General features: G+C 46.4%; 1 pseudogene across 1 annotated transcript; it reads left to right on the top strand.

Annotated features, from left to right (window-relative positions):
- Positions 1-1,508: 1,508 nt before the first annotated feature.
- LOC144110498 (transmembrane protein 59-like) lies at positions 1,509-16,668 on the top strand (annotated as a pseudogene). The gene is made up of 6 exons (XR_013309854.1): positions 1,509-1,817; positions 2,474-2,579; positions 6,241-6,326; positions 8,462-8,655; positions 10,860-11,143; positions 13,897-16,668. The product of XR_013309854.1 is annotated as a transmembrane protein 59-like (transcript).
- Positions 16,669-17,931: the final 1,263 nt, after the last annotated feature.

The raw sequence follows: 17,931 nt of genomic DNA on the forward strand, positions 1-17,931 counted from the left end.
GGCGTTCCAGGATGGGAGAAGTAGTTCGAACAAGTTCATAAGGTGGTTAGAAGAAACTACCTCAGTGAGAAAACTTATGTAGGTCAATGGGACAAAATACGTCCCATTTTCTTCATCTCTATTTAGTGCCAATGGGACAGATATGACCCACTTTGTTCTATTTAACTATTTTTACTAGAATTGTGAAAGTTGTTGAGAACTGTGCATCTCATCTGCTCATGCAATGAAGAATGTTTCATCAATTTTGCAAAAAAAAAAAAAAGCCCTTTCACAAAGGGTTAAAAATTACATTCACCAAATGACATTTTCCAAGACACTGAGGCAATCATATCCATCCTATACTTCCAATTTGTAATTTTTATTCTTAGTCATTACTGTGTACTGTGCAATATGCACTGAATAATGATATGGTTTGCACCGCAATACTTCTGAATGGGAAATGCGAAGGTAAGGATAGTGCACGAACAGTAGCATTTCGGCAGACAGAAAAATATTTCCAGAGACCATGGATGCAAGTATCTGACGTGCCTGTTTAGCAGAGCAGATGAATCGGAAATGATTACATTGGAGTCCTGGTATATACGCAGATCAAGATTTCTAGGAACTCTTGAAACATGGTGGGTGCAGGTACACAGGTGTGTTAATTCTTGTAACTGCTGCACGCATAATACGGTATACATACTATGATGCAGCTGCTCACCTTGTCAACACAGCTGAAACCTTTAAGCTAAAATGTTTTTTGCACCGAATGCACGATAAGCGCATCACCTTTTCCCAATTGTACAAAAAGTGCTTGCTCATTCTGTGCTCGAGACGCTGCTCGCTATGGCAAAACTAAATTGGGTTGTCTTTTAACACAGTGCAACTAAAAACAAAGCTGCAAATTTGGCAGTGAGGTGTGTGGCGCTTGCTAACGGGCAGATAAGCGAGCTTTTACTCTCAGTGTGTGATGTCCTTTTTCACTTATCATACACGGGCTGTCAACCAAACTAGTTCTGAGAAGCCGAGCTGCCATGTCACTCATTTTATTTAAGTGTTAAAAATGTGCGTTATGCAAAGGGCTGGTATTCCGGTTTCTTGCGAAACAAGCTCGTGTACTTGCCATGAAGATCGGCATGTACTGGACAGCGGAGAGAAAAAAAAATGATGGCTGATGATGGACAAACACACAGCTAAATACAGGGAATGGCTACTGTAAGCGCTAGCGCACTAAAACTTCAGTACTGCGGCGGCAAGTTGCTCGGCCGCAGCTTTTTTGAGCCGGGCCGGGCGATCGACGTACGGATCAAGGTCGTCCGACTAGCCTTTGGCGTGATCTACCAGTAAACCGTTAACTTCGGCTTTCGTATTTGCCGCGCAATTCGTCTCGCTTCTTTTCTTTATCGATTCTCTTTAAAAATAGACCTCGCCCGCAGCGCCCCGGCGGCAGAGCCGAACGCCGATGCTGCACACAGGTGGCAGCTGCTCCGCCGCTATTGGAACGATAAACCGAAGCGCAAGCTGCCGTCGACTACTTGAGTAATCGGAAGCGAGCGGTTGTGCCGTGTTTCTTTTCTCGTGTTGTTCTCTCGGCGGTCGATGCGTCTGGGCGATAAGTAGCGTGCGTCGTCGATTGCAGCAGCGAATAACATCGTGGTGAACGCAGCACAAGGGACACGACAATGTTCTCCGGACGCAGGCTGGCTGGAGGCCTAGTTGCGTTTTTCGCCGTGGCCGTAGCACTTTGCAGCTGCGAGCCGCTGCGCAAAGTATCCGAAGAGTGCGAGAGCTGTGAATCCCACTGCGAGCTAACCTACCCGGTGCACACTTATCCCAAGGTGAGTGGTTAATTGCTACCCCGTTCGACGATGCTTTGCACTACCGATGCGCGCGGTGGGGTAGTGTTTGTAAAAAACACTACCCCCCACGACCAGCTCTCGCCGTCAGCTGTTGTGACGAACGACGACTTGCCGTTGTGGAGCCAGCTTGCAGTAGGTGGGGTATTTGCGCGCGTTGCCAGATTTAATCTAGCCATCAAGGCTGCGCCGTTTCTGCGACAAAGTGATTTTGCGAGGCAGTTGTACTTTGCTCGGGAAATGGCGCCTATCGTGGGGTCGGCCGTTTCGTTTCGGATAGGATGTATCTAGTACTACGCGCAGCCGCACCTTTCCGTGGACGACCGGAATTGTACAGGTGCGCCTCGGCGTCCGGGAGCCTTGAACCACGGGCCTGACCGCCACGCACGCAGAGCAAATTGTTGAGAGAAAAGGAAAAAAAAAAAGGAACAATGAGAGAGAGAGAGAGACGCGGGGAACCCGCGAGAGGTGCACTGAGCGCGATGAGACGAAATAAAAATACGGAACAAAGCGATCGAAACAGATGCGGCCCGGCCGCTTTGCTGTCGCGCGCAGCGAGACATCTGTTCCGGCGAGCTAGCGCGCAGGCTGTCATACGTGTGTGTGCGCTTATTTCGCTTTTCCCTCCCTCTTCGCAGCCCGCGCACCTCGACGCTTGCAAGAAAGGATGTCGCAACTTCGTCGTGGCCGGCTTCAATGCTGTGACCCACGACATGAACGCCACGCACTCTGCGTGCTTCAACGGTATGGCGGGGTTCTGCTTTTTCGGGTGCCTTCGCGGTTGCAGCGCGGCGGTGATTCACGCGCGCTGAGTTGTTTTCCCGCGGCAGTACAGTGCTTATCGCCTTCTTGGAACACCCTCTCCCTCAGTTCTCGCAGTCCTCTCCTGCCATTACCACCCTTTCCTCGCGTCGACGCCCTGAGACAAAAACACGGAGAAATCTAGAACGAATGTTCCGTCAACGATGCATGACGTCCCAGGTTCCTTTTTATTTTTAATCGCGGAGCAAGTCACCTCTGCCTGTGTTCTAGATAAGAGAGGGAGCGATATAACCCGATTGCGAAGTTTGGCGCGCTTGCGCGCAAAAGCTTGCTTTTATTTTTTGCGCGTTGACCAGCTGTGGCCATGCGTAGCTGTGCGCAGGTTGCTATGCATTGTTACCGGTTCCCCTAGCTGCATGCTGTGCTCTTGAGCCTGTTGTAAGTCCCCTCAATCCTTTTTGCACGTGTGTAGAGTGCTCCGTCATTTGCATCGAATAAAAGGGGGTGGTCATTTCGCTGAAATGTTGGTTTCGGCCCCGAAACTTGTGCAGGTTGCAGGCTCCTATTCTTTTTGCATGACGTTCTAGTTCTGGAAGTAATAATAAAAAAAAAGAATCTTTGACGTTGGAGGCCTCCTGTGGGACCCATTGTCGTGCTGAAATACTTGCCTGTGTTCTTTTACATTGTGTGACGCACAAAACGACAAGTTTTTTGACAGGGGGACAGTTGTAGTCCTTTCTCGTGGTCTGTTGAACAGGCATTCTGGCAATGTCGTTCTTTTTGTTGCTTAGTGATTTTATTTAACTATATACTTTGAAATATATGGTTGCAAAAGAGAATCCAAAACGAACTGCTACCAAAACTGCAGAGAGGCTCGCAGACTTCAAAAAGCCATACGTATTTTTGGTGAAGTGTTGCTTTCACAAGAAACGTGCACGTGCCACGTGGGACGCTATCGAGACGCTGTCCATATGCTCGAGATGGTAGCGAAGGGCTAAGCTTGGTTAGTTGCGTTGATTTTGTAAATGTGACCATGGCAGTGGTGTACAAAACCAACATGTATTTTTATGTTTTCAAGATGCACTTTCAAATGTAACTGGGGTGCCTCAGTATACTTGTTTAGGTGGGAGAAGTCTAATTGCCCCATGTAATGCAAGCTTAGGATTAGGAGGGCTGCTGCCTGTAACACATGAGTATTTGCCTCAACTTCAGTGCGTACTTTAACTTGTGGTAATGCCTGCTAGAAAAGGCGCTTCCAGTTAAATTGTTTCCAGGAAAGAAAAGACAATGGCAGTGTCACTGTCAACATCTCAGTACTTGGCTTGCAGCAAGGCTTGCGTGTTTGTGTAGCATGCACTGGGAGGCGGGTGAAATGCTTATCTGATAACAGGCCAGAATATAGGGGCCTTGTACTGTAACTGCGTCCACAAATTGGAGGGGAGGCTGTTTATTCCTCTCTCGCAGGGAACAGCTGTAAGAGGTAGGGACACCTACGTTTTTCTCTTTTTATCTTCAGAATGGTAAACACTGATCACCAGAGAAAATTCTGCTCCAGTGTAGTTTTACCTACGGTTTCTTCAACGAAAATGTGTGTATGATGTTGCAAATTGGTTAAGATCACTCGAGGCACACAAAAACTGCTATATAGTCTCTGCTTCATCATTTAGCTTGTGCTGGCCTGCCTCAGAAGCTGGGAACACAGGGAATGAACAAACAGCTCCGATATAGATGCTTGCACATCGTGCATGATGTCAGCCTACTCGCAATGTCATAGGAACCTGCTGCGCATACTGAAAGTAAAACTGCATTGAGGAAAAAATTCTCATAACTTATTTTAAGGAGGAATTTGGAGCATAAAGAATGATTTTGATCAATAACACTCCATTTTCGGGATATTGGATACGCAATGTTGATAAAATTTTAAGGAACCTGTCATCCATGTTCAGTTTTGATCTGCGCAGTAGAAATGTACAAAGTGTTATTTTTGTGTGAAGGTGGTGTAGGGGGGGCCACTGGCAGAGCCCAGAAATTGTTAACACGCAATGCAGCATCTAAAATGCAAAATTGCAGTTCATTTTTTTTTTTGCCCTCTGTGGCCTTTTTAAAAAAGGCCTTCTGCCATGACTGCAGCAGAAATGGAAGCCAAAATGACATGATCTTATCCTTGCAAGTCATGATTAGCAGAAGTGCATCACGTCACTTTTAAAAACTTTATTCTTCGTAAGACTTGGTTTTCATTATTCAGCTTTTTGAAGCACAGTCGCTCCACAGTTCAAAAGCAGAAAAATAAGATGCAAACCACAAGTAATTGTCTCTGGGTAGCTTTGCATCAAAGAATAAACTCCTGCCTATGCAGCAAGGGCCTGCAGCCACAAAAATAAAAGCCTCGGACCGACCAACAGTTAGGAAAATTTTCATAGCGCATAACCAAAATTGTGCGAGGAACTAGACAAGGTACTTCTTGTTCTGAGTCGTTAGGTTTTTATGGCAGAATAGTGAACATTGCTTTTAAGTGCTGCGATTTTTAGAAAAAGTAGTTATGAGGCAACAATGTGTTCCGTTATCCTGTACGTGGGGCATTTTTGGGGTCATCTGTGCCGAAAAAAAATGAACTTATGGCTGGTATTAATGAACTGGCAGTAGTGACTAGGTCTGTAGTGAAACAGTTTGCTGTAAGCGGTTAGAGTATGGTTAGTCCTTAAATAGAATGAGTAAAGGATAAGAGGGTTGAGGCACGTGTATTTCAGTGCTCAGGCCCTAACCCAAAATAACACTCCAAGGAGCCCAAGGGTTTCGCGGGGCCAAGTTTGAGAACCACTGGTTTACAGCATACAACAGTACGTCGGCAGTGCATAGTTATGGCTCTTAACAAGGCATTAATGAAATCATGTTATTTTTATGAGATGAACATGTGTGTGAGGTGTTGTTTATAGTATGGTGCTGGGTCAGTGCATGAGAAAAAAAAGTTAAGCACAGGAACCTTGCTTGGGCATACATCCATTACCACTGGCCATCAAAGTGATCAGTACTAATGACAAATGAAAATCTTTTGTGCTGGTATGGCATCCGGCATAATGGATCTATTTCATATGCATATTCTCAGTGTTGTTAACTGCACGACTAGCAATGTCCAGCATCCGTGGCTGTCAACACTGACCTAATGTGAACTTTTTTGTGTGTATATATTTCTGGTGCAATTTCAAGAGAAAGGCTTCTAAGGTCTTCTCAGAGGATGCAGTCTGCTAGTCTACAACTTGCAAACATTTAGCATGGAAGACGTTGACAAAAAACATTCCTTCTCTAATTGAAAGAAAGATAATGGAACTAATATAATGCTGTGAAAAAAGGTGCGAGTAATGCTATTATAATTTGTAGAGCAAGCCTTTATTCCTTCCACACCCGGTGTGATGCTTGCAGCTGAACTAAGACAGCTGCTGTTCTTCTGCTGATGGCAGTAATGCACTGTTAGCTTTGTCGTGCTCAAAATCTGCCAGTCCCTTTGCAGAGCTTGCTGGTAATCTGGGTAATCTGCATGATTGCATAAACGCTGCATAAAGTGGAGGCAGTAAATGAACCTTTTGTTGGGCATGTAGCACGGTGCTCAATGGACATTGAACACATTCGTTAACTTTCCTCCTTGCAGCCTGCTCAGAGGCCTACCCCAGCCAGCCCACCTATTATGCCTGCACCGAGGGATGCGATGAGCAGTTCAGGCATGTCGGCAAAAAGGTGAGCAGTGCCAGTGCATGCTTTTTGATTTTAGTGAGTGCATTTTGACTCCTTCGGCAACATCGAGGCAGTCTCCCAAGAATGCCTCTTCCGGGCAGAGTGCTCTTCTGTATGCAGATGTTTGCACTTGACATTTAGCAGCGGAGTTTGCTGTCAGTTTCATTGATAAAGCATACTGTTGCTCTAGCAAGGTGGTAGTTAACTGAGGGGCACACTGCTGGCCAATATCGAGCATAACATGCAGAGAAATTGAGTGCCTTGTAATAATGTTTACTGTATTGACCTCTCTGTGCATCTTTAACAGAAATTTGTAAAGATCAGGCAGCCCCCGCCCCAAAAAAATGATTAATGTCACCCCATGCTCAAGTACCTCTTCTTGTGTGTGTGACCGCTACATTCGACCCATTAGTGCTCAGTTAGTTTAATTAATGCATCACCTGCATTAGCTACTGAGTTGTACTTAAGTGATGCAGGGCAGTGACAGGGAATAAAGTATTTACGCGCATAATTTGCGCACTTTTTATTCAGAAATTATGGCTCGAAGAAGGGGGTGCGCAAATTACGTGGGGATTTCGCGAGTGCGACTTAAAAAAACTCCACAAAGGTCACAACGCGCAATATAGGTATAGTGTATGTTGCTGCGTATACGTCAGCACCTGGACCCGCACCCCACACTGGCCGCCCCCCCCCCCCCCCCCCCCAAAAAAAAAGTTCTCAAAATGACAAGCCCCCCCCCCCCCCCCCCCCCCCTTTGTGGAATGGCATCAAGGTGCATGCATGAAGCTGAATAAGACGCTAAAACAGCGTCATCGCTTGCGGCCCAGCAAATTGTTCGGTAGTTCCGGATTCCATAAGTTTGCTTTCACAACTTCATCCGGATAGCAAGCGCAAATCAATAAATCAATTATCACACCCCACAATTCTTTAACAGTACCGCACGAGCGTTGACCAAACTGCTTGTCGGCGCCTTATCACGACGTGAAGCTGCAAAGCCAGCGAGAACAGCCACGTGCGCACAAGTTTGCAACACAACGATTGTCGTCTATATGGCAAACTTGTGCACACGCGGTTATTCTCGCTGGCTTCGCCGCTCCGCGCAGTGATAAGGCGCTGACAAGCAGTTTGAAACTTGCCGTAGAGTTGTGATATCCCATCGCAAGACACGACCGAACAACTCACAAACACAAGCCAGCAGAGCCGCCAAGGAACGCGTAGCCGGCGGTAAAGTCACATGCATCTGCCAAACAAAGAGCGTGTTGGCTCTTCTATCAGCTGCTGATCCTCTCCCGGAAGCGCTGCTGGCCGTTCCGAGTGGCGATGCCGCTGGTGCCACCGCGATTGTAACAGCGGCCTCTGACACCACCATGAACGCCCAGCGCACAAGTTTCAAAAAGCCTTCCGAACAAACACGCGAATAGCCGAATGCAACAGGGTAGAGCCATAAGGTAGAGCCCGCGTGCATGATGGTGGTCTAGCGCAGCGCGGTGCGTAAATATTGCGAGTAAAAAATTTTTTTTTGTAAACCCGGGTGATAAGGGTGCTCAAATTATGCGAGGGCGCAAATTATGTGCGTAAATACGGTACTTACATTGAATTTGGGGGGGGGGGTGGGGGGGGAGATCACTCGGTAAGGAGGGATGCATCACTAGTAGAGTGAAGTGGCACTTCGTGAGTAGCACGGAGAGCCGAAGGGGCTGCACTATCGTGAAACATCCTCCTGGCCAGTGTCTGAACGAAATGCTCTTCCAGTTTTTAGAGTGGCGACCGCCACTTCCCATCTCCCTTGGCACTGTCACTGCCATTGACTAAAGAAGACATGGTGCTGATTAATGCTCGCAAACAAGCAATATAACACTTTCTGCTCCAGTCGGCACTAATGCGGAAACCTTTGAAGGCTGCGTGGTGTTACCGTGAGTTGCAGCATTGTGCCTTTCTTAGTTGCCAAAGTGTGCGAGGGGGCCCTTTGCATTCAGAGCACTTTGATGTCCTTGTGAAGGAAGGTAATAGACATATGAAACTGTGCAGTCGACCTGTATTGTGCCATCATTGGCTGTTGCAGCTCGACTTAGCCCTGACACTATGTTTCTCGTCCGTGTTTCTTTTTCTTGGTTCCCTATCTGGCGGTGTTCCTGCAGACGGAGCACAAGTCGCACCTCCACCCGCCTGCGGCTACTCATGCTGGTCCAGAAGATGTACGAGACTGTGGTGACCATGTGTGCCGCATCATCAGGCGCACCTTCTACGCGTCTACGTGCAGAAGGACCACAGGCAACCTGATCGTGGTGCGCGGGGAGCTGACACCCCATCCGCATTCTCGACCCCCATGCTGGTGAGTTGTGTGCGCGGCAGATGTGATGGCTGCTTACTGGCTTTTGCTGCGCTTTCTGCTGAGGCATGCTTGCCATGATGATGAAGTATAAGCTCTTCTTTTCCTGTGGTTTGTACTGCTTCCTATTGGGAGCTTGGAGTGCCGTTTCTGTGAGGACGATGCGCAGCTGAAGTAGAACCATATGAGACTAGCACTGGTTTGCTGGTTAAAAGAACTCATCTTTTTGATAGCTGCATAAAACTTTTCCTTGTGAAACAAGGAAATCCTCTTTGTGAACTATGTGGCAAAGGGGTCACAGTAAACCGTGTGTTATTTTCATGCAGGAAACTCGGAAAACTAAGAAAAAAAAAGCATTTCACTGTATTTTACAGCGTTCAATTCCACCCCAACTTACTTTTAGGAGAGAATGCAATAATAGTTTCATCAGGGGCTGTTAGATTCCTAAAGAAAGGAAATGTCATCAATAAATTGTAACACTCGCTAACACTGTAACACTAACTGTAACACTGTCTGCCAGCTCAAGTGTAATCTTTCCAATCCTGCGTTTGGCTCTTGGTAGCCTCAGTTGCTTATGAGCCATAAAACCTGACACACTGACCACCAACTGGAACTTCAACTGAAGTGTCTGGGCTACGTGTGGTTGTGATACCGTGTTTGCATGATTATTATGCGAGTGGTAATTTGAGGCCTATATATATATATATATATATATATATATATATATATATATATATATATATATATAGTTGGCCTGAATGGTTGGAGATCATAATAATTACTAAATTATTATGATCTCCAACCATTCAGGCCAACTCTTGCTGAGGTCTCATGAAAAAGAAAGTCGGTGGAGACGGCACGCAAAAATACGGAAGCAACAACGCATTTGTCGTCGTTATTTGAGTCTATGGCGCTCCAAAGCCTCTGACCAACATACGCAGCTAGCTGCCGTCACCCCCCCCCCCCCCCGTGCCTGCCGTGTCCCCACTGCTTCGGGTTTCGGTCGGCCCCGGCCCGCGCCCGCTCACATTTCTTCCCCCTTCCTTCTCCATTCGGGTCTTGTAGTACCTTCTCTTTCTCATCAACGACCCGCGCCGCCTTCTTTCCACGTTCATAGCCACCCTCTCCTTTGCCCTTGCATGCAGACAGCGTTGCTCCAAGGTTATTGAAAGGTTGGCTTCTCCTAACAACTCCTGAGCCAGGTGGTGAAGGTCACTGTAGGTATGTTGGAGTGCAGCGAACAAAAAAAAAGAAATCTCGCTGTTTATGTGCCTCGGCTCTGAGTATAACGCGAGTTCTCTTCTAAAGCAGATGGTTTAAGGGAAAAAATAAATCGCGTTAGATTTGCCTAAATATTGTCAGCTGGTTCACACGCTGTTTGTGAGCTTCTTGAAGTGTTTGCCGACGAACACTCAGTCCTGTCACTTGCAAGTCTGGTGTCTAGTCCAGCATATATCATTTGTCTGTTGCTTGCTACCTACCCTTGTTCTTGTTTCACAACAACTCGTTCAGTAAACTCTTGCTAACCTAACCTGGCATACATTTAAAGATACTTGCAAAGGGGAAAGTTCCCCTTGGCACAGTGTCATCTCCCATGTGTGGTGTGCACCTTTTCATGTTGAAAGGAGGGAACTTGTCGTATTTTGTCATATTTTGAATGTTATCTTGATAAGGATGAGCTAAAATGGCTTATGAGTTATAATGAGCACATGAGGGGATCACAAACCTGACAACTGGCTGTGGAACCACTTGTTAGTGAGTGTACAAAATAAAAGGGGGGTATGCAAGGAAGGTGCTATGAATAGATGGGGCAAGCGCAAATGAAGTTCACAAAAATGATGGATGCCAATGTAAATCACACAGACAGCATAACTAGGAGATAGTTTCAGGGCGTATTTCGTTGAGCTATCCACAGCACATTTTCTTCCTCGGGGATCCGAACCCGTGTTTTGGGGGACATTTGCATTCAGATCCCAGGATCCAGTCATGGATCAGGAGTAACTCCCCGCACGGGGCATCATCCCAGGTCACCTTGCCGCATGGGTGCGTCTTGTGTTTCAGTCGTAGATCTGGATTCCTTGACACTGCGGTGGATTTGATGTCACTTTGCGGATTCAGCACGATGCTTTGGATATCGATTGGAATATGCCATCATAAGGTATCAATAATTATTTTTTTATTCATTAATATGCATATGTGTCGCACAGGGGAGCCTTCGGAGGACCGGCCTGCTAAGCCAGCGTCATCTGCTACATCGGAGCATGAGGCGGCTGCCGCTGAGTCATCGTCATCGACAGTGTCTGCAGCAGCAAGCTCCTCCAGCTGGCTGGACTGCATCTCACGCCAGTCGGGCATACCCGAGTGGCTGCTCATGATGGTGCTGTTCCTGGTGGTGGTGACCATGGTGTGGCTCTGCTGTGCCACCATGGTGTCCTCGCCCAGCAGTTCCACACCATCATCCGCCTCACCACCGCCCGCCTACTCGCACCACGTGAGTGTGTTGCGCTTGCATCGCTTCTGGCTTTCCATGTGCCTTTGTTTTTATGTACCCTCGGAGCACTCCTTTGAAGGTGGAAGCAACAGTATGTGTTGGACACACAACATAAATTTAAAACAAATGCTTGCTCTAGTGCAGGGGCTGTTAAACTGGGTTCCTTGGAGATCTTTTTAGGTTCCGTAGGCTCTTGAACCCATTCATGCTTCAACGCCAACTTTTCCTTTACCCAGTCTAGCCATGCTAATAGCAGGCTGTTTCACTGCAGTCAATTCAGGATATATCGAATCATTGTTTATATCAAATAGCCAAATTATCTTTGTAGAAATCCTATGCAGAGGTATAGCACTTTATTCAATTTTATCGAAATCACGTTCAGCGGAACATATGATATATCAAACGGCGTGCCTTGTCTCTGTAGTGGTGCTTCTCCTAGCAGTGCTCGCGCAGTCATCTCGCGTGCGGAGTTGTCTTGGCTGCAAGCTTTGGACAGCTGACAGCACTAGCCACATGAATACACATAAAATGCATGGTGAGGAAACTTTGGTATTGGTTGGGGGTATGCCTTGGTCTGGCATACCTTTAACAAAACACCTGCAGTCTTGCTAAGAAACCGATGTTCTGTGCTCCGCTTGTCATGAGGTGAAGCCAACCTGGCTGACCGGAGGCTTGTGGCTGTTCTTGTCGGCCAACTTTGCTGCCGAAGGCGCTGCTGAAACCATCTGTACCTTAATTTTAACAAGACATTATTTTGCTTGTAGTGTACGCTGTGGGGTTGAATTGGGGAGATAAGTACGTTCTCCCCACTCAATCGCGGCTGACACGGTTCAAATCAGCCCGGACCCCACCCCGTGATCGCGTACGCTACCGAGCGCACGCCGACCACGGCGGGCCTTGCTCTGGGGGAACAAAGGAACGACACATTGGCTGACACAAACAGGCATTTATTGCTACAGAAACAATAACGCCAGCTAGCAACAAGGTACGCTAATGAATCAAGGACGTCCGACTCACCAGCAAGGTTCCGAGCGAATGTTCGCCCGCGCTAGGGCAAGGGATATAAACTCCGCAGGCCGGACGGGACGAGTACGGGAGCCTGTCTCCCCGTCGCTTCTTCGCCCCGTCCGCGAAGAGCGGAGACCCGAGCGACGCGTCCGCTCAGGGTGATTATCCCGGCCCAAGAGAGCCCATCTCCCGCGGGCAGGCTTCAGCAGTCTCCCGCGCAGCGACGCTGGCGCCCTCTCTTGCCAGTTAATGTAACTGACAAGGGAATCCGCTCAGCCTCGAGGTGAGACCGCCGCTGCACGGTGCCTCGCGGGAAAGCAAACTCAGGGGCTGCAGGGCAGGTCCCCACATCGCATAGCAATGTTAGACCTCTTATGATAAGTGGTCAGTTCAAAAGCACCATCCCGTGTGGTTTCGATGTGAAATGGGCTGGGCCTAGCAACACCCAGAGACTGCGCACTGTCAGTATTCTGGCAGGCAGCCTGTTGCTGCGGCGAGCACTCCGCTAGCGTGGGTGCACCATACTCGTGTTTCTGTATTGAAGATAGGCTTATGTCGCCATGTTTTTTATATCAGATGTATCAAGCTTCTCTGCGATCCCCATTGAGTTTGATACATATCCAGTGCCTACTGTGTGCAGCCAGTCATTATTAATTAAATTTGAGGAATTCTAGACAGTCTGTGCCTCTGCGTGCTCTTTTTTCTCCGCATGTCAAGCACAAAATGAGGGAACCGAATTCAAGACATGCAGTATTCGTCAGCGTTATTGGGTACCCCGTACCTAATATGATTGAGGACCCCTGCTTTAGAATAAAATGCAGGTGGCTGGAAAAAAAAAACATACGCAAGGCTGTTAGACGTTAGATTTCTCTTATGGATGACACACAGTTGGGAGCAGAGTGGGAAGGTGGTATCTCATTTTTTGAAGTTCTCAGAATCAGGTGGTCAGGAAATGTTTGATTACTTGATTACACGCCGTATCACATTTTTAACCTGTACCCAGTTGAAATGCAACAATAAGAGGAGGGAGTGAGCAGTTTTTGGTGGAGAGTCCTATGAATGGACAGTTTAAGGTCAAATTGATAGGACAAGCTGTCAGTCTTCCACCAGGTTTTTGTTACGTACACCAAAACGTTTATAATTTGATACCAGTTAATTCAAGATGCCTGATTGTAAAATTTCTGTGGTCCCATAATTTCTAATGTAAATTTTACAGAGTGAATGCAAGTGCTTCTGGGTATGATTTTACTGCATTAATTGCATTACAGGTGTATGTTATAGATTTGATCACAACATTGAAGGGTATACTGCAGCATTAAGGCTTTCATGATGTCACCAAGTTCTTTTGAATGTGGACTTCATAGAAATTCATTGTATAGAAACCACGTTCACTTAGTTACTTTGCTTAAGTAAATAGAGAAAATAATGCACTGTAGTTACTGTGTGTTGTTTGCAAAACAGAAGCAAGAAAAAAAATTTTCACTTGATACGCGGATCGGTTCTAATGAAAATTTGAACTAGGCACCATTTACCTGGCTTGCTTAGGCTGACACTCGCTTACCAGACGAGTGGTAGGTAGTGCGAGAGCCAACTTCTGGTTACGTGCAGTGACCTGCAAAGCCCGTGTCGCGCCATAGTCTGAAACTACACCATGTTGTCAGTTCAGTTTCCTGGCTAGCCAGCCGGGTATAAGTCGACTTTTGCGCAGCAACTAGAATAACTGCTTTTGTCTTCTTACACTGCAGAAAATGGGCGTCAGTGGAGACCTTGACTACCTACTCATCTACGACCCATCTGAGCAGGTCAAGGTTCAGCCACCTGTCGATCAAGAGGCCCCGCCACTACCGGTCAAGGTGCCGCTGAGCCAGATCTAAGCCAAGCCAAGCCGAGGATGTGCAAGCATCGTTATTGCGACTGTCTCCTTGCGTTCTTTCTCTTTCTTCCCTCCCATTTTCTTTTTGTACTGTGTTGCTTTATCGTCGACCACATTCGCTGACTGACCTCTCTGGTCATCCCTGGCTCTGTTGTCCCTGCCAGCGTGTGGATTGGCTTGTTTTGACTGTTCTAAGTTTGTTTGTTGGGCTCTCAGAGCCGTGTGAGAAAAATGGCAAGTGAGCACGTCGCTTCGACAGGAAGTGCCACTGGCAGTTGCCTTTGCACTTTTCTGGTGTCAAGTGCACCCGTTAGTGTCAGAAGTGATATTTTTGAGGGAACCTGCGGGGAACACGTGTTTCTCTTTTGTTTTCCTTTTCTGCTGTGTATCCTTTCGAACTGGGGTTATTGAAGCATCAGTGTATTGTGAATTCCTGCAGTAAGGCAGGAATGTTTAAAAATTCTTGTTGTTAGCTTCTGCACATGTATATATCGCTGTCAACCTAAGTTGATTCTCATGGCGAGGATGTGAAGCCAAATTTGCCTTTCTTATTCTGTAGTGCTAAATTTTTCCGCTTGCTTCGTTTATGAGGTGATAGTGGTTGAAAAACCTTTTCGTGGGTCCTGCTGACGGATACCCTAGGTATAGAGTTTAGATCAGCTTCGCCTTGGATTTTTCAGCCTTGCTTGACGAGGTAGTTTCGTTCTTTCCATCACTCATTGATACAGGTTTTATTGACCGCCCTGCTGTCCCATCTCTTGGTAGCTTTTTCTTGCCTTCAGCCAGTAGTTTCTTATGCGAAGCATGGGGGTTTGTTGTTCCTTTTAGTACTTTGATATCTGTGATTGACGCTTCGGGCCTGAAGTTGTTTTCAAGCCTTCATCCGTTTGTGAAAATAGATGTGCCACATAAATTTTATCTTGCACAAACTTTTATTCTTTGCGAAAGCTTTTTATTTGTGTGCAGGAAGAAATAAATTTGTTTCTGTTTCAAAGATTTTACTTGACGCACTTGGCATATTTGGGGAACACCGTGTGGGCCTTGTGGCCGTATTGGAAAGCACAGAAAATTGGCTGCACACATCCCCGCACACAGGTGGCACAGTTGTCACTACAGGAGCTCGCAGACCATAGATTAGTCTTTACTTGCTGGCATTTTGGCTAACATCAAAGCGAAGAGTTAGTTACAGTACATACTGGGCCAAAAAGCTTAGCTTTTGTCTCGCAGACTACTGTAGGGTAGTAGCGCTAAGGAAGAGAAATTTTTCTGGCTTTTTCTCTCTTAGGGTGTTGCTTCATGTGCAGCGCGCCCCTTCTATGTTATTGGCACTTTACAAATGCACACAGAGCTCTGCAGTTTCTTTTGCGAGTAGAATTGCTTAGGAGTGCTGCATCAACTTTCTGGGAAAACATTTCAGCCGGGGCTCCATATCGCCAGGTTACAAGGAGTTCAACATCAGGCTGTTCTGCTCGTGTCCCTACTAGTTGAAGAAAAAAAAACAAGTTTTTTCACTGCGTCATGCAGAAGTATTGTGCAATAACCAGTTCCTTTTTGCGAATGTGCATAAAGCCTCGGGTTCAGACCTTTCGACCATTTACCCATTCCTAAGGGTCAGCTTTCGTTTCTAAACACACCATCGTATCTAATGAAGTTTAATGTCTCACCCGGGTGATTTATGCAGTTTTTTTCTCATGTGCTAACTTCAGTCATCTAGTCGTTTGATTTTTTTTTTTTTTTAAAAGCACAATAAAAGAAAGTGATAGCTTCATGACTGTGCGTGCATCTGATTCTACACCTGTTCTCCCCAAGAAGTCCTTCCACCTTGAATATTAGCGGGTTTGTGGTAGGTTTTGATGTTGTGATATACTAGCATTGTCAGTGCCAGTTACGCGTGATCTGTTGTTCAGCTTTTGTTTTAAATATGAAATTGACGCTGCTGTTCTTGTGTTTGCATCTCTGTTGCCTTTGAACTTTGCACTTGTTCTCGGACTCTGGCACATACACACCTTCAAGTGATGAAGGTGTTGGCTGCACATCAGAAGAATGATTTTTTATCAACTGCACATGCACTGGCTTTTTCCCGGATGCTTCTAATTTGTCGAGAGGAACCACTAGCTGGGGTGCCGAAATACTCCGGGATTATGAGTATGCATGCAGTGGTGGTTGCAAAGCATTTTGGTGCAGGTACAAGGAGGTTCGAAATTAAACTGTGCAGATGTGTGTGCAACTTGTCCATTGCATCAACCTTGCGTTATACCACCACTGGCGATTAAAACTGCCGTCCCCACATCACTTGTGATTGGCCACACGCTTGTGTGAAACTTCCCGTGATATGTTCATGGCGGCTTTACATTTCCTTTCATTTTGGACTACTGACGTTTCTGCACAAGAGCATCTCTCATAGCCCGAGTCTCTTTGAGACGTTTAAACCCTCATAAACGTTTGTGCACAAGAGCGAGTGCCCCTTGAACGAACATGCCTATATGTTGGTTCAAATAGAAGTCGTATTCTGTTGTGTGCGTAGAACGTTGAAAGCAAGGCAGTTCCACTTCACTCCTCTTTTCATAACAGGTGTGAACAGTGCATGTAAGTTTACCATTGGTTAATAAAATTGGATTTAGGTATTGAAGCCGTATTTCCGGAACTGGTGGCGGAATTTGTGTGCTTCACTAGAATGATGTTTCTGACTACCACACCATCTCTACCTGCCACTCTTCCAGTTTTTTGACAAGTCTTTCAGCGGAGTGTCTTAGCGAAATTCACTATACTTCAAGAGGATCTGAAATCCTGTAAAATATTGTCCCATCTTCACACTGCACACTATGTGTTCATACTAAAATTGTCTATTTGTTCCACTGGAACGGTGGTAATAGTTTGAACATCCACTTGCATCGCTGTTGCCACACGCTGTGCTTCCCTGCCATACTGCTTTCAGCGTAATTTTTATTTATTTATTGAGCCCTCAGGGCCAGAAGCATTAAAGAGGGGAGTGGTTACAAAAAAAAATACATGGACAAGAAAATGAGTATTGCGAAAATTTTCTGCTGTTTATGCTGGTTATCATTGATGTTCAAGATTTCAGCAGGAAGGTGGTTCCATTCACCTGAAACAAGAGGCAAGAAAGAATGAAATGTTTATAAGGTGCGAAATGTAGAAATTCCAACCTTGCGTCAATGATCGGTGGGGCTTGAAACGTAGTGGAGAGGGAATGAGCAATGAGTGTGTTCTGTAGAGTGGAATGATGGTACAATTAGTGAAAAAGAGATGAATTATTTATCTGCGGCATGCTAAAGGCTATAGGGGTAGTTTTCATGCTGGTTACTCCTGCACCACGTTAAAGTTAGATAAAATAAAACTTGCGGTATTATTTTGAACCATCTCCAGAAAAGTAATTAGTTTTTCATGGTGGAGATCCCATACAGCAGCTGCATATTCCAGTTTTGAACAGATTAGCGTTTTGTAAAGCGATAATTTAAGAGAAAACTGGGTTTTTTTAAAGTTTCGGCATGCTTAGCCCAACTTGTGGTTAACACTGTTAATAATGTACTTGGTGTGGTGCTACGAGGAAATAGGGCCTGAAATTCAAAGGAAATGTGGCCTGTAATTTCCTGCAAGAAAAGTGCAGGCATGCTGGGACTTGCTCGCAGCTAACAGGTATTTTTATGCGAAGCATACTAGCCGCACAACCAAGCTCTTCCTTGCTGCGCCGCGCGCGGCCGCGTAGCTACCACTTGACCTACATCGGCGCACCACATAATATGACGTCACAACAGCTGTGAAAGCTGGGGCTCAACTCGTTCGCTCGCTTGCGGACGCGCAGCCTCCGCCGGCGGCCTAACTCCCGCTCCTACCGCTAGGAGATACTGACGTCACGCAATTGTATAAAAGGCGACGCACTCGTTGAGTC

Source organism: Amblyomma americanum, chromosome 11, assembly GCF_052857255.1.
Source record: "Amblyomma americanum isolate KBUSLIRL-KWMA chromosome 11, ASM5285725v1, whole genome shotgun sequence".
Taxonomy (NCBI): Eukaryota; Metazoa; Arthropoda; class Arachnida; order Ixodida; family Ixodidae; genus Amblyomma; species Amblyomma americanum.